Source organism: Dasypus novemcinctus, chromosome 30, assembly GCF_030445035.2.
Source record: "Dasypus novemcinctus isolate mDasNov1 chromosome 30, mDasNov1.1.hap2, whole genome shotgun sequence".
Taxonomy (NCBI): Eukaryota; Metazoa; Chordata; class Mammalia; order Cingulata; family Dasypodidae; genus Dasypus; species Dasypus novemcinctus.
Window position 1 is genome coordinate 36,459,485 of NC_080702.1, and position 13,252 is coordinate 36,472,736.

General features: G+C 39.0%; 1 pseudogene; it reads right to left on the reverse strand.

Moving 5' to 3' along the window:
• Nucleotides 1–455: 455 nt before the first annotated feature.
• Nucleotides 456–1,238, reverse strand: LOC139437890 (olfactory receptor 7A10-like; annotated as a pseudogene).
• Between the last annotated feature and the right edge of the window lie 12,014 nt (nt 1,239–13,252).

A 13,252-nucleotide genomic window follows, 5' to 3' on the forward strand; every position in this document is an offset into this window, starting at 1 on the left:
CCAAGAACAGTAGCTTTCTTTTGACAGAAAAATGCAGTTCATGTTCATTTCTCCAGCACATTTTATAATTGTACAGATACCCAATTACCTGTATTAAATAATTTACTGCTGAAAATTTAGGGAGCACATTCCATCTTCCAAACTATAGCCAGGAAATACATGAAAACCTGAAATGATTTTTTAAAGAAAGACAGAACAGTGTGTTGTTGTATAAAATTAAGTAGATAGAGTTTTTCAAATTATGAAAATAGCAAATTACTTTTCTATAAAATGATAAAAGTATGTAAATATGGATTTCTTAGTGTTTGATCTCTGCTAATCAGGAGTAAATGTCTAACATAGTATGTTTTATAGAGAGAATGCCTCATAAAGACCTGCTTTATGTCCTTGCTTCTAAGACTGTAGATAAAGTGGTTCAGCCTGGAAATGACCACTGTGCACATCACTGATGTGATTTAATTTACCCTTGAAATTGGGGTAGCAGCAGAGCTAAAATCCACTCCCACACCTGTACCATAAAACAAAGACAGTACAGAGTGAGGGGACCCACAAGTAGAAAATGATATATATTTGTCCTCAGCTGTTGAAATTCTCAAAACTGAAGATACAGTCTTGGAGTAAGAAAGAACAATTCCAGTGAGTGGAATAACACCCAGAAGTCCAGCTACAAAATACAACATTAGGACATTGAGGAAGATGTCAGAATAAGCAAGTGGGGTCATCTGATAAAGTTCATGGAATAAGAGGGAGATTTCCAACTCTGTTCAAAATGACAATCACAAAATCATTAAATCATGTAAAATGCTCAATAACCAGTATGCTAGCAGCAGGAGACCACAGAGCCTGGGTTTCATGATGACTCTGTAGCACAGAGGGTGACAGATGGCCACGAAGTTGTCATAGGCTATTGTAGATAGCAGGAACGTGTCTAATCCTGCAAAAAGCATGAATGAATACATCTGGCTGAGGCTGTCTTTCTTTCAGGATGTTCAGCAGCACTTTTGGGACAGTCGTGGAGGTGAAATAGATTTCTGTAAAATACAGGGTAGAGAGGAAGATTTACTGGGTGTGTGAAGGTTGAAGTCTGAGATGGGGGCCAGGATGATGAGTAGGTTCCCAGTGAAGGTGACCAGGTACATGACCAGGAACAGCCCAAAGAGGAAAGTCTGGAGTTCCGTATCTTCTGAGAGTCCCAGGAGGAGAAATTCTAAAATTTGTGTGTGGATTTCTGATTCCATGTAGGTTATTAAACTGCTAGAAAAGTGACCACAGCAAAAGGTAGTCAAAACAGCTAAAAGCACATTAATACAAATGCAATGGTATGTACAAAAAACACGTTAAGTTACTTATTTCTTATATTTAGATGTTGTCTTCTTTACCTCAAAATATCAGGGAAACCAAATGCCTTTTCTTCTCCTTGATTAACTCACTTAGTAGCCATCCTTGTCCATAGGGGGAAGTATTTTCCAAATGCTCCAATTTCAACTAAAATTTCTCTTAGACTATTTTATTCAACATTTGCTGTTACCATATATTTTATACCATGTGATGAAAAGTTATGGTATTATATATTTGTTATGGTAGCACAAAATTTGGAGTATAGCTAATATCACCAAACTGTACATCTGAAAATGGATAAAATGGGAAATTTTGAGTTATATGAAGGTTACTGCAGTAATAAGTTTATAAATAAATAAATAAATAATTTATTCCACTTTTATGGATTGGGAGACTCAATATTGGTAAGATGAGCTTCTTTCCAAACTGATCTATATATTCAATTCAATTTATTTCTAAATACCAGCAAGTGATTTTTTAGATATTGACAAACCATTTCTATAGTTTCTAGGGAAAGGCAAAAGACTCAGAAATCCTAAAAAATCTATTGAACAGGAACAACTTTGTAAGACACATGTAATCAGACTTACTATAAAAGACCAATAAACAGTGTGTATTGGTTTAATAGACACATAGACTAATGTCAGAAAAACTCACAAATAGGCCCACACAAATGTATTCAAATGATCATAGAAAAAGGATTAAGTACAATTCAGTAGAGAAAGTCTGGTCTTTTCAAAAATTGCTGCTGGGAAAATCAGATGCGTACATGCAAAATAAAAATTGAACTAAAGGCAGGATTGTACATATTTCACAGAATAAAATTTGAATGAGTATTACACTTAAAATTACAAGGTAGTGTGTTGCCCCACATCCTTCAACATAAATTTGATAATGGGCTTTTCATTTTCTATGAAGTAGGCTGTTGGAATTTTGTTTGGGATTATAGTGAATCTGTAAACTTATTTGCCTAGAATTGACATCTTAACAATAATAAGTTTTCCAACCCTTTCACATGGAATGTCCTTCCATTTATTTAGACCTTATTTGATTTCTTGTAGCAAATTTTAGTAGTTTTTTGTGTGCAACATAGACAAATTGATCAATGAAATCTAATTAAGAGCTCAAAAATACAACTTCACATCTATGGTCAATTGATTTTTGCCACGGCCTCCAGTCCCCACAATTGAGACAGAGAAATCTCTTCAATAAAATGGTGCCAGATATGGGAGCATTTTCGGAAGTAGGAGTAGTCCTGAATGATGTTGCCGGGACAGATGCAGGACATTATTTACCCTGCCATAACCCACTGAATGGACTGGGAGAGAGTGTAAAATAAAATGTAAACTCTAATCCATGCTACATAGCCATGTCCAAAATGCATTCATCAAATGCAATGGATGTCCCACACTAATAAAACAAAACATTGGCATGAAGGATCCTCGAGTTAATGGAAATGTTCTGTGTCATGGTAATAACAATATGCTGGTTGTGATATTGAAGTACAGATTTGCAAGATGTTATTTTGGGAAGAACTGGGTAAAGGGTACATAGTAACTCTCTGTATAATTTCTCTATGTCATTTCTTATAATTGTATGTGAATCTACAATTACTTCAAAATAAAACATTTTAAATATGTACAAAGAAGAAAAAATGTTGCTGGGAGAGCTGTGTTTTCATATCCAAAGAATGAAAGAGGACCCCTATCCCTACATCTTATACAAAATTAACTCAAGACGAATCACAGACCTAAGTATTTGAATCAGAACCTTAAAACTCCTTGAAGCAAATGTGGGGAAGCATCATCAACATCTTTGTGTAAGAGGTGGTTCCTTAGATGTTACACCCAAAGCAAGAAAAAACTTTAAAAAATAGTAAAATGGGACCATCTCAAAATTGAAAATGGTTGTTCAAAGAAGTTTGTCAGGAAGGTGAAAAAGCCAGTGTACTCAATGGGAGAAAATATTTGGAAACCAAATCCAATAAGGGTTTAATATCAAGGATATTTAATAAAAGATCTTTAAGGTCATTGTTAAAAAAAAATCCCATTTTAAAATGGGCTAAGGTTCTGAAAAGACATTTTCTGAAGAAAAAATGCAAATAGATCAAAATACCTTACATAAAAGGGGAAATGGTAAATACAAATGAGTTTATATGACTAAGAGCCTTCAAAATTAGGCAGGAGGTCTTCAGAAAGGTAATGCTTATTCCCATCTTGGCATATTCTCATAGACAGCCAAAGTAGATACTACCCCAGATAGTGAGCCTCCTGATGGCACTGGAGATACCCTGGTCCTACGGTTATGGAAGATAGCTCTGGACTTTGGTACATTCTCAGTGGGCCTGACTTTGGAGTTTGTGCTCCCAAGTGTGACAGAGATCGACTCAGATGTTACTTCTCTATGGACACCGATTCTATCCCTTTTACTGAGCATATTGTTGGTGCTGGAGTTTGTGGGTATATGCCAGGGAGACTCTCCGGAATGTCCATGTGCCAGCTGGCCCTGAGCCTCAGTGGATTCGCAGCACCTACTCTCCAGTTCATTGCTCTCACCCAAGACAACTAACAAGAAGGTGAGGATGAACAACCATCATACCAAGGAACCAAGAAGTTTAAGACCTACAAGCAAACAAGTCCCATTCATAGGCAATAAGGGATTGAAGACACCTCTCAATTACCTGTGAAGTGGACATCACCATCTTCAGGATTGGTGAATAAAATATAGACTAGACTGGACTTGCTGGTATCCTACTATAGACTTATTGTGAATTTAGCAATGAAAGAAATTTTAACATTTTTGTGGGAACATTGGCCACTGAAGTTGCTGAAGGGAGGAAGAAGGAAAAAGAGGTGCAATATGAGGGCATTTTTGGGACTTGGAATTTCTTGAATGACATCTCAAGCACACAGACAAGACATTACATATCCTGTGATTAACTATTGAATGTCTTGAGAGAGAGTGTAAACTAAAATGTAAACCGTAATCCATGATATGTGACAATGCTCCAAAATGGTTTATCAATTGAAATTAATATACCACTATACCTCACTAACGAAAGAAGTTATGAATGTGAAAAATGGAGGAAGATGTGGGGAATGGGGCATACAGGAATCCCCTGTGTGTTTTTTTGTAGTTGTTGTTAGTCTAGCTAATGATGTGTCAATATTATTAATCATCTCAAAGAACCAGAGTTAGTTTGTCCAATTTTTCTCTTGTTTCTTTTTTCCATATTTATTTTTTTTAATGTTACATTAAAAAAATAAGATGTCTCCATATACCCCACAACTCCCTCACCCCACTCTTCCAAAATCAACAACCTCTTACATCATCGTGGGACTTTCACTGTGTTTGGAGAATAAATTTTGGAGCACTGCTCTACCACATGAATTGTGGTTTACATTGTAGTTTACTCTCTCCCCCACTTCACCGAGTGGGCCATGGCAGGACATACAATGTCCAGCACCTGTCCCTGCAGTACCACCTAGGAAAGCAAGTCATGAAAATGCACCTGCATCATATCTCCTCTTACAAATTCATGAAATATGTATTTGGCTCAGACTGTTTTCAGAAGTTATGATTTTCTTTTTCTGTGCAGATGTTCAACAGTATTGAGTCAGTAATTGGGATGAGATAAATATCTGTAAAAGACAGGTTAGAGAGAAAGAATTACATGAGTGTGGAGGTGGGAGTCTGAGATGACAGCCAGGATGATGAGCAGGTTCCCCAAGAAGGCCACATCATACCAGCATCATTCTTGTGTCTTATAAAATTAATTATAATGGTTATACCTAAATTATGATAGAAATTCATATTAAGGAAATAGTAGATGAGTGACAAGGACAGAAATGTTTTAGAATTATTCAGTTAAGATATGAAAATGAATCATATTTATTAACAATCATTCAAAAGTTTCAAATCCTATTGACTATTCGTAGTTAAAAGAAAGTGAACATCCTTTCACAATCCATTGGCAGCAGGGTGCCATGGGCACCAAGGCTACTTGACTTGAGTTTGGATATATGTGCAGTTTTCACTACAAGGATGAGCAACTCATGGTTTTCCTTTGGCTACTTATCTTTCCAATACCCTCCTAGATGACTCAAGAGCATCTCCCATTCAACATATATCTCCTTTAGTAGGTCCCTGCTTTCTCTCTCTCGTGTGTGTGTGTGTGTGTGTGTGTGAGAATTTTCCTACTGTGATATTTTGGACTAACTTGTGGTTTCCCTTCACATAGATCTTCTGCCCCTTATATTTGAACCTACAGTTAGTATTATAGTTGAAAGATTTATGTCCAAGAGACTTAAATCTTTGGTCTTTCAATGTGCCAGTCAGGCTCTGAATCTCAACAGAGCTGCAACTCCTAGTCTCCAATTCTTTGAACTCCCCCAGGATAAATAAAAAGGAGGTGATGATGGACGATGACCATCCCAGAGAAACTTTAAAACTGCAGACAAGATAGATCCATCCATCTGCCCCACGGTATCTAAGCCTCCTGTAAATTAGAGGTGGAGTGGGCATTGCCAATCTTGAATCCTCAGGATTGAGGAATGAAAAATTGACTGGAGTAAACTTATTGTTATTCTCCTATAGACTTACTGTGATTTGAGAAATGGAAGAAATTACATCATTAGTGTTGAGGCTGTGGCCACCAGAGGTTTTGAGGGGAGAAAGAGGAGGAAAATCCGAGTAATATGGGGGTATTTGGGGGATATAGGATTTGTCCTGAATGACATTGTAATGACATATATAGACCATTATTTATCTTGTCATAAATTACAAAGTCATGTGGGATAGTGTCAACTATGTAGTAAACTCTAATCTACACTTAGTGGCATGATCCAAAATCTCTTCTTCAATTTTAACAAATATGCCACAATAATGATGGATATTGTTAAGGTGGGAAAGTGTGAGAGGGATAGGGAGTGGAGCATATGGGAATTCCCTATATTTTTATCTAACATTTATGTAATCTAAGTATCTCTAAAAACATTTTAAAAAATTAAGAATGTGGAAATGCCTTGCTCAGAAAGGTAAAGAACATCTAAAATTCTTACTCCTCTTTACAAAAGTGTATTTTGCAAATGCTATTTACACTGAATTTTTCTTTCAAACAGATCTGCCAATCTTAACAATCTATTCTTTATTAAATATGTACACTTGTTATTCTAATGAAGAACTAGTCATTAAACTAAAAATAAATATATAATTTACTAACTTAAAAAAAACATAGGCTGTTTTCTAAATTGTTTTGATTACACTGCTATTATAAAGTCCTGGAAATTTTCCAGCATACTGACCCAAATGACTTTTGCAGATTGATGGTATTTAATGAATTCCTTCATCTACATAGTTTCTAACATCAAAATTACACAAACCATATATGTTGTTTTAGAATTCTTAAAAAGGCCTAATTTCTATGGATATATAATTTCTTTTTTATTACTTTTTTGTCTTTTTCGTATGTTAGAAAGTTGTGGGTTTACAGAAAAATCCTGCATAAAATACAGGATTCCCATATACCACCCTTTATTAACACCTTGCTTTGATGTGGTATAGTTTTTACTTTTGGTGAAAGCAAATTTTTTTACATTTAATCTTAAACTTGGTCCATGATTAAACTTAGTTTTACTGTTTGTGTTGTACAGTTTCATAGATTATTTTCAAACTTTTGTTCTAATACTGTATATATAACTAAAATTTCCCCTTTGAACCACATTCAAATGTATTAGTCAGTGCAGGTAATTGCATGCACAATATTGTGCTAGCATCACCAATATCAAAAATCATTATAAATATCTGAGCCACAATTTTAATAGTATCATTATTCACAATTGGCAAAAGATGGGAGCAACCCAAATGCCCATTAAACAATGAATGGACAAATAAAATGTAGTATATTCAAATAATGGAGTCTTCTCAGTCATTAAAATTGAAGCCCTGATGCATGCAACAATATGGATGAGCTCAAAGGCAACATATTGGATGAAAGAATTCAGACCCAATAGTACGAATGTTGTATGACCTCACTGATTAGAAACAATTAATATAAAAAAATCCACGGAGTGGTCATTGTTTCTATCCTCTTTGTGTAGGACTGGTTGCTTACACAGCATTAACAAGACAATATACTTTGTTTTCCCAATGACAGTAGCTAGAAAGTACAGAAGCTTTTTAACAGGGGATTTCAACCAAATATAAATGACTATGATAAGAATAAAATAATATATCATAAGTAACAAGTGCCAATAGGGAAGTGGACTTGGCCCAGTGGTTAGGGTGTCTGTTTACCACATGGGAGGTCCGCGGTTCAAACCCCAGGTCTCCTTGACCCGTGTGGAGCTGGCCCATGAGCAGTGCTGATGTGCGCAAGGAGTGCCGTGCCATGCAGGGGCGTCCCCCGCATAGGGGAGCCCCATGCACAAGTAGTGCGCCCCATAAGGAGAGCTGCCCAGCGCAAAAGAAATTGCAGCCTGCCCAGGAATGGTGCCTCACACACAGAGCGCTGACAAAAAAGATGACACAACAAAAAGAAACCGATTCCCATGCCACTGACAACAACAGAAGCGGACAAAGAAGACACAGCAAATAGACACAGAGAACAGACAACCAGGACCCAGGACGGGGGTGGGGTGGGGGGGAGGGCGAAATAAATAAATAAATAAGTCTTTTTAAAAAAGTGCTAATAAAAGATGTAGACATTGTGGAGTCTCTTACTCATTCTCACAAAACATGCAAGGGTCAATTCCCTGATAATTTCTGATTCCATGTAGCCTTTTTGTCTAATGGCATGTGTCTGTATGTGCCAGCATATTTTTTCTGAGCTGGGTCCTCAGAACACTTTTCATGTTTCCACTGATCTCTCAAGACTTGGTCACTTAAATGGGAAGACCAGACCCTGGCTGCCCACTAATGTAGCACCAAGAGCAAAGCCATCCAGCTGACTGAATTAATCCAGGAGGAGCAAAGAATCCACCAAGCAAGCTGGAGAAAGTGCACCTGCACCCATAGGTCTGAAAGAGCAGGTTTTGGGAATGCTGGTATGTCCAGGCAAGGTACCAACACTTATACCTGCACATCTTCTCTGAAGATTCACTTTTACCTAAAGGGTACAAAGTATGTTCATTCTCATTAACAGATAAGGAGACTGGGTTCAGAGATCACACGCTGCCCCTTAGACACAGGGGTGGTCAGTGTGGCCATATTTTTTTTCCATGTCTTCTTCATGCATTAAGCTCTGCTCTGGGGACATGAAGGACTCTATCCAAATCCTTAATAAGGGAATTTCTTCTGAGGCTACTGGAACCATCAGCAAAAAAGTCAAAGGATCCCTCCTGGTTGGGTAAGTACAATGTCTTCTCCTGAAGTTAAGATTTGAGGACCTAGGTTGCCACAGGAAGCAACTGTGTTGCATGGAGGGTCTGACAATTAAATGTGTTCGAAAAGGGAGTCAGACAAGCTCCTAGGAGAAGGATCATCATGGACCTTCATGTAGGCGAATCCCACAAGACAAATGGAAGCATGTGGTTGTACTTTTAATTTTACAGTGTCCTTTGTTTTATCCCAGCTTTGAGATTCTCTAAGTTAAGGGTAACCCAAATACAGCTGGCAATAACCCATCTCATCTGTATCTGTACAAAGATTTGTTAGAACACAGTCTGCTGATTTTCCTGGAGCCCTAAAGATATGTCCACATTCTAATATCCCCTGTGGAGCCAGTAACAGAGAACTTATTTGGAATATGGGTGTTTCCAGTTATAAATGGAAGGGTCTCTAATAAGAAAATCCAAATTATCTAGGTGGATCTGAAATCCAATGATGAGTGTCCTTGTAAGTGGAACGAGGAGACATAGAGAAGGAAGAGGGGAAAAACATGTGAAGACAAGCAGATATTGGGGTGATTCATCAAACAAGCCAAGGACTATGGGAGTCTGTAGAGTTTTGGGGTGGCATGGATGCTTTCACCTCAAAAATTTCAGAATTAGTATAGCCTTGCAGACCCCTTGCTCTTGGGATCTGGGCTCACAGAACTGCCAGAGAATAATTAATGTTGCTTCAAGCCACCAAATTTATGGTTATTTTTTTTTACAGAAGACACAGGACATTAATGCAAACAGCTCACGCCTGACGTATAGCAGAAAGCTGTGTTTACATACACCACTGGGATGAGTAGTTAGAAGCAAGAACAATGTATGGCTCCAAAAGTCTAAAATATTTACCATCTAGCCATTTACATAAAAATGGCTGCTGACTTATATTCCAAGTCACTGCCATGGTCTGATAATATATACAAAGTTCTCTTCAATGTTATGTTCTGAAATCTTACCTGGGTTTATATATATATATATATATATATATATATATATATATATATATATATATATATATACACACACACACATCATGTGTTTACCCAAGATGGAAAGATGGAAGAATTGGACCTGGGGATGTGCCATGAAAGTTCCTTCTCTTTAACCTAAAGTGAGACTGTTTTAACTCACCTGTTGCAGGATTTATACTATAGGTCAGGATGATGTAAAAGGGAGGACCCTGTTTGGGTTTGTTGTGGCCAGGGGACATTGCCACATCTCTGAGTTAAGTGTGGGGACTCAGGGTGGCTTACAGCAGTGAGAGTCTCAGGAAGGGCCCTTGTGGTGTGCCCTACAGGAGACGTAAGATCTTCATGGGGAGGCCTTTTTCAGGCAGAATGGCTCTATTGATAGGTAAGGAATATGCATATAGCTTCAAACATATGCCCTCAGGGACAGAACAGGTAGAAATTCTTACTTTTATATGGCCTCTGGTCCTCCAGGGAACTCAATTGCTAAGCATATCAAGTAAAAGAAAACACTATGTTCAATGAGTAGTACTGAGAATTCAGCCTCTGGATCCCCGGAGACTATAAATTCTCATTGAGCCACAGCACTATGGGCACCAGGCCAGGCTAGGAGAACCCCCCTGAGGCTCTGCACAATGTCCTTTCACTGCTGCTAACACTGCCTACCACGTCCTTGGACTTCCTGCTCACATTGTCTGAGAAGGACAATCCTGTAGAGCCAAGTCCTTCTGGTGACACTGTTGGGAGAAGCCACTGCTGGCAAGTCCTATGTTCATGGGGCTTGGGGAAAAGGAAAGCTTTTATTGACCTTGACTTCTTGGGAACAATCAAGGTTGATGAGTCAGTTAATAAGGTAAAGAAGAACAGATATATTGGGGAAGGAATCTTTGGCACCAGTATTTATTACTAGTTTTACAGTGTCCATAATATTAAAGCAAACTGCTTTTCTAATAGAAACTTCACAATTCCATATATCAATGCTAAAAAAAAAAGACACTTATCTCCCTCCTGAATAGGACATTTTGTGTCATCTAATGAGCAACGTCTTCATCTCAATCACTTCAAAGAAACAATAATAAATTTCAAGGTTCTTTATGTCTTAATATGAGCTGAAGACCTCACACAGGGACCACCTCCTAGGGAGGGGGAGGCAGGGCACTATATAATGGCCCTGAGATGCATGGGTCATGCATAAAACATCAGAAAACCATGGCCTGGGAAAAGTGCAAAGCCCAGCTCTTGACAAGAAACTTCGGGCTCTGGTGGTGAAGACAGGAGAAATGCGCTACCAAAATTCTGAGTAGTTTCCTCTATTTTTAACATGATTTTGGTGGCTCCAGGTATTAAGTAATCTAATCCTGCTTTGATTTGATTTGAAACTGTTGAAGGGTCTGTCTGTGCATATTTCCAGGGCAACTTGTGATTTCCAAGCATCAATCATGCATGAGTTCCATAAAAATAATTGTCCCCCTCCCTGAAGTTTGTAACCTGGCCGCATTATTACCACATCCTGGAGGGGGACGTATGTGAAGTGGAAGATGCTCCATGTGGTCTGCTGTGAAGCTGGACAGTCAGCTGTTCTTTTCTCTCTCCCACCACAATGATTTCCCTGGTTCTGAGTCTGCACTCAGAAGATATCAGTGGCAGTGGTGGGAGGATCCTGGGGGTTCCCGGTGACACTGGGTGTGTTCAGGTGGCATCTCCACATCTCTGGGTATATGTAGTGTGTCCTAGTGACCTTGAACTAAGGTCAGCCTCATTTCCTGAGTGTAGCTCAAGGGCTCTGTCAATATTTATTTCAAGAGTTGGCAAAATGGTGGCTGAGTGAGCTTACCTGATAATATCTCCTGCAAAGAAGTGGCTGGGCCGCGTTGGAGGCTCTTCGGGACAATGTTGTTTCAGGATTTTTGCAGGTCAGGAGGTATCTGGACATCAATTTGGTGGGAAGGGAACAGAGAAAATATATCTATAAAATATACATAGAGGCCCCCAGCTGCGCATGAAAAACTCCCTCCTTGGGTGGGCGGAGCCGCAGCACCAGGTGCTGCCGCGGCGTTTCTTTTTTGTTTTTGTTTTTTTTTTGAGGCTCTGCACTACTGGGGAATTCATAAGCCCTGAGCGGCCTATTGGGGGGTTAATAGGACAGGAGGTGCTTGCAGACCGATTTGGGGAGACAAAAGGGAGTTTTATTGTGAAGCGGGGGGAATTTTTGATTGCGGACACAAACAATAGCACTTCCACCAACAGTCCTGCCCTCCCCCCCCAAACCCGGCTGCCGATCTACAGTGGACTTAAATTGATAGCAATAAAGAGACGCTACCAGGGTCTGGCAGGGTGGGAGATGTTTGGAAGCTGATTAGGGGAATATTTTGCGAAGTGTGGGAATTTCGGGTTTGGACTCTGTTATTAGCATTTCTGGCTGGAGCCCCAGCCCTGGGCCTGACTATTGATCTGCGTCATTAAATTGGCTGCAGTCTAGAGGCGCCCCCAGGTGGCTATTCCAGGGGATCACAGGGTGGGAGGGGTCATGAAGTCAATTCAAGATACATCCACAGAATAGACCCCAGTGAGTGAGTGAATTGTGGGGTACAGAACACAGGATAGAGCTTGTGGATGTGACCTCACCCATAGGGCTGGCACCCAGCTGCGGGGATCCCTGAAGGCTGTGTTGCACTGCAGTGCTCCCAGGCTCCCTGTTAACCAGATTTGAGGTTGCCAGGTCTGAGACCCTTAAACCCTGGTGGCCCACATCCCAGAGACTCACACCTCTTGAGTCTTCAATATCTCAGACTTTCCATCCCTGAATCCATCACGCCCTGAGGTCCATCTGAGGTCCTTGAATGTCCTAGCCCTCAATGTTTGCGTTTTTTCTTTTCTTTTTTGTTTTGTTTTGTTTTGTTTTTATTTTTATTCTATTTTATTTTTTATTTTATTGTTTTAATGTTCTGATTGCTAACATTGCATTATCTCCTAGTCTTTTCTCCTAGCGTATCCCCCAAAGTCTTTTTTTTTTCAGTTATTTAGGTTTTTTTTTTTATTGGTATTGTGGATGTGGTGGATGGTGTACATCTTTTTTCTCTTTTCCCTATCTGTTCGCCGCCCTTTACCCACCCCCTTTTTCTTTCTTCCTTTCTTCTCTCTCTTTTTTTTCCTTCTCTTTCTCTTCACCCTCATCTTCTTCTTATTCTATTCTATCTTAACTATAAATAGGTGCTGCAGGGAACACCTCACATTTGCTGGGTTTCCTCATCCTCCACTACCTCATTTCTGTGTGAATAGATTTTGGCTATCTACACTAACCCCTTTCCCCTACATCTTGATAGCCTCCATCATCTACTGTCTCTCCTATATTCCATCACCCTTTCTTTGATCCACAAAATGTCTAAATCTTAATTTCTAATACCTTTATTTTGTTTTCTGTCTGTTATCCACTCTAGAAACTATTGCCTTTCTTTTCTCTTTCCCTCTCTCACAAAAACAATAGCTTTTTAATTCATACCATATTCTTCCCATATTCAGTCAACTACCTTATTATAGGTACTCTACCTACTACTATAACTCTACCCAATTTAT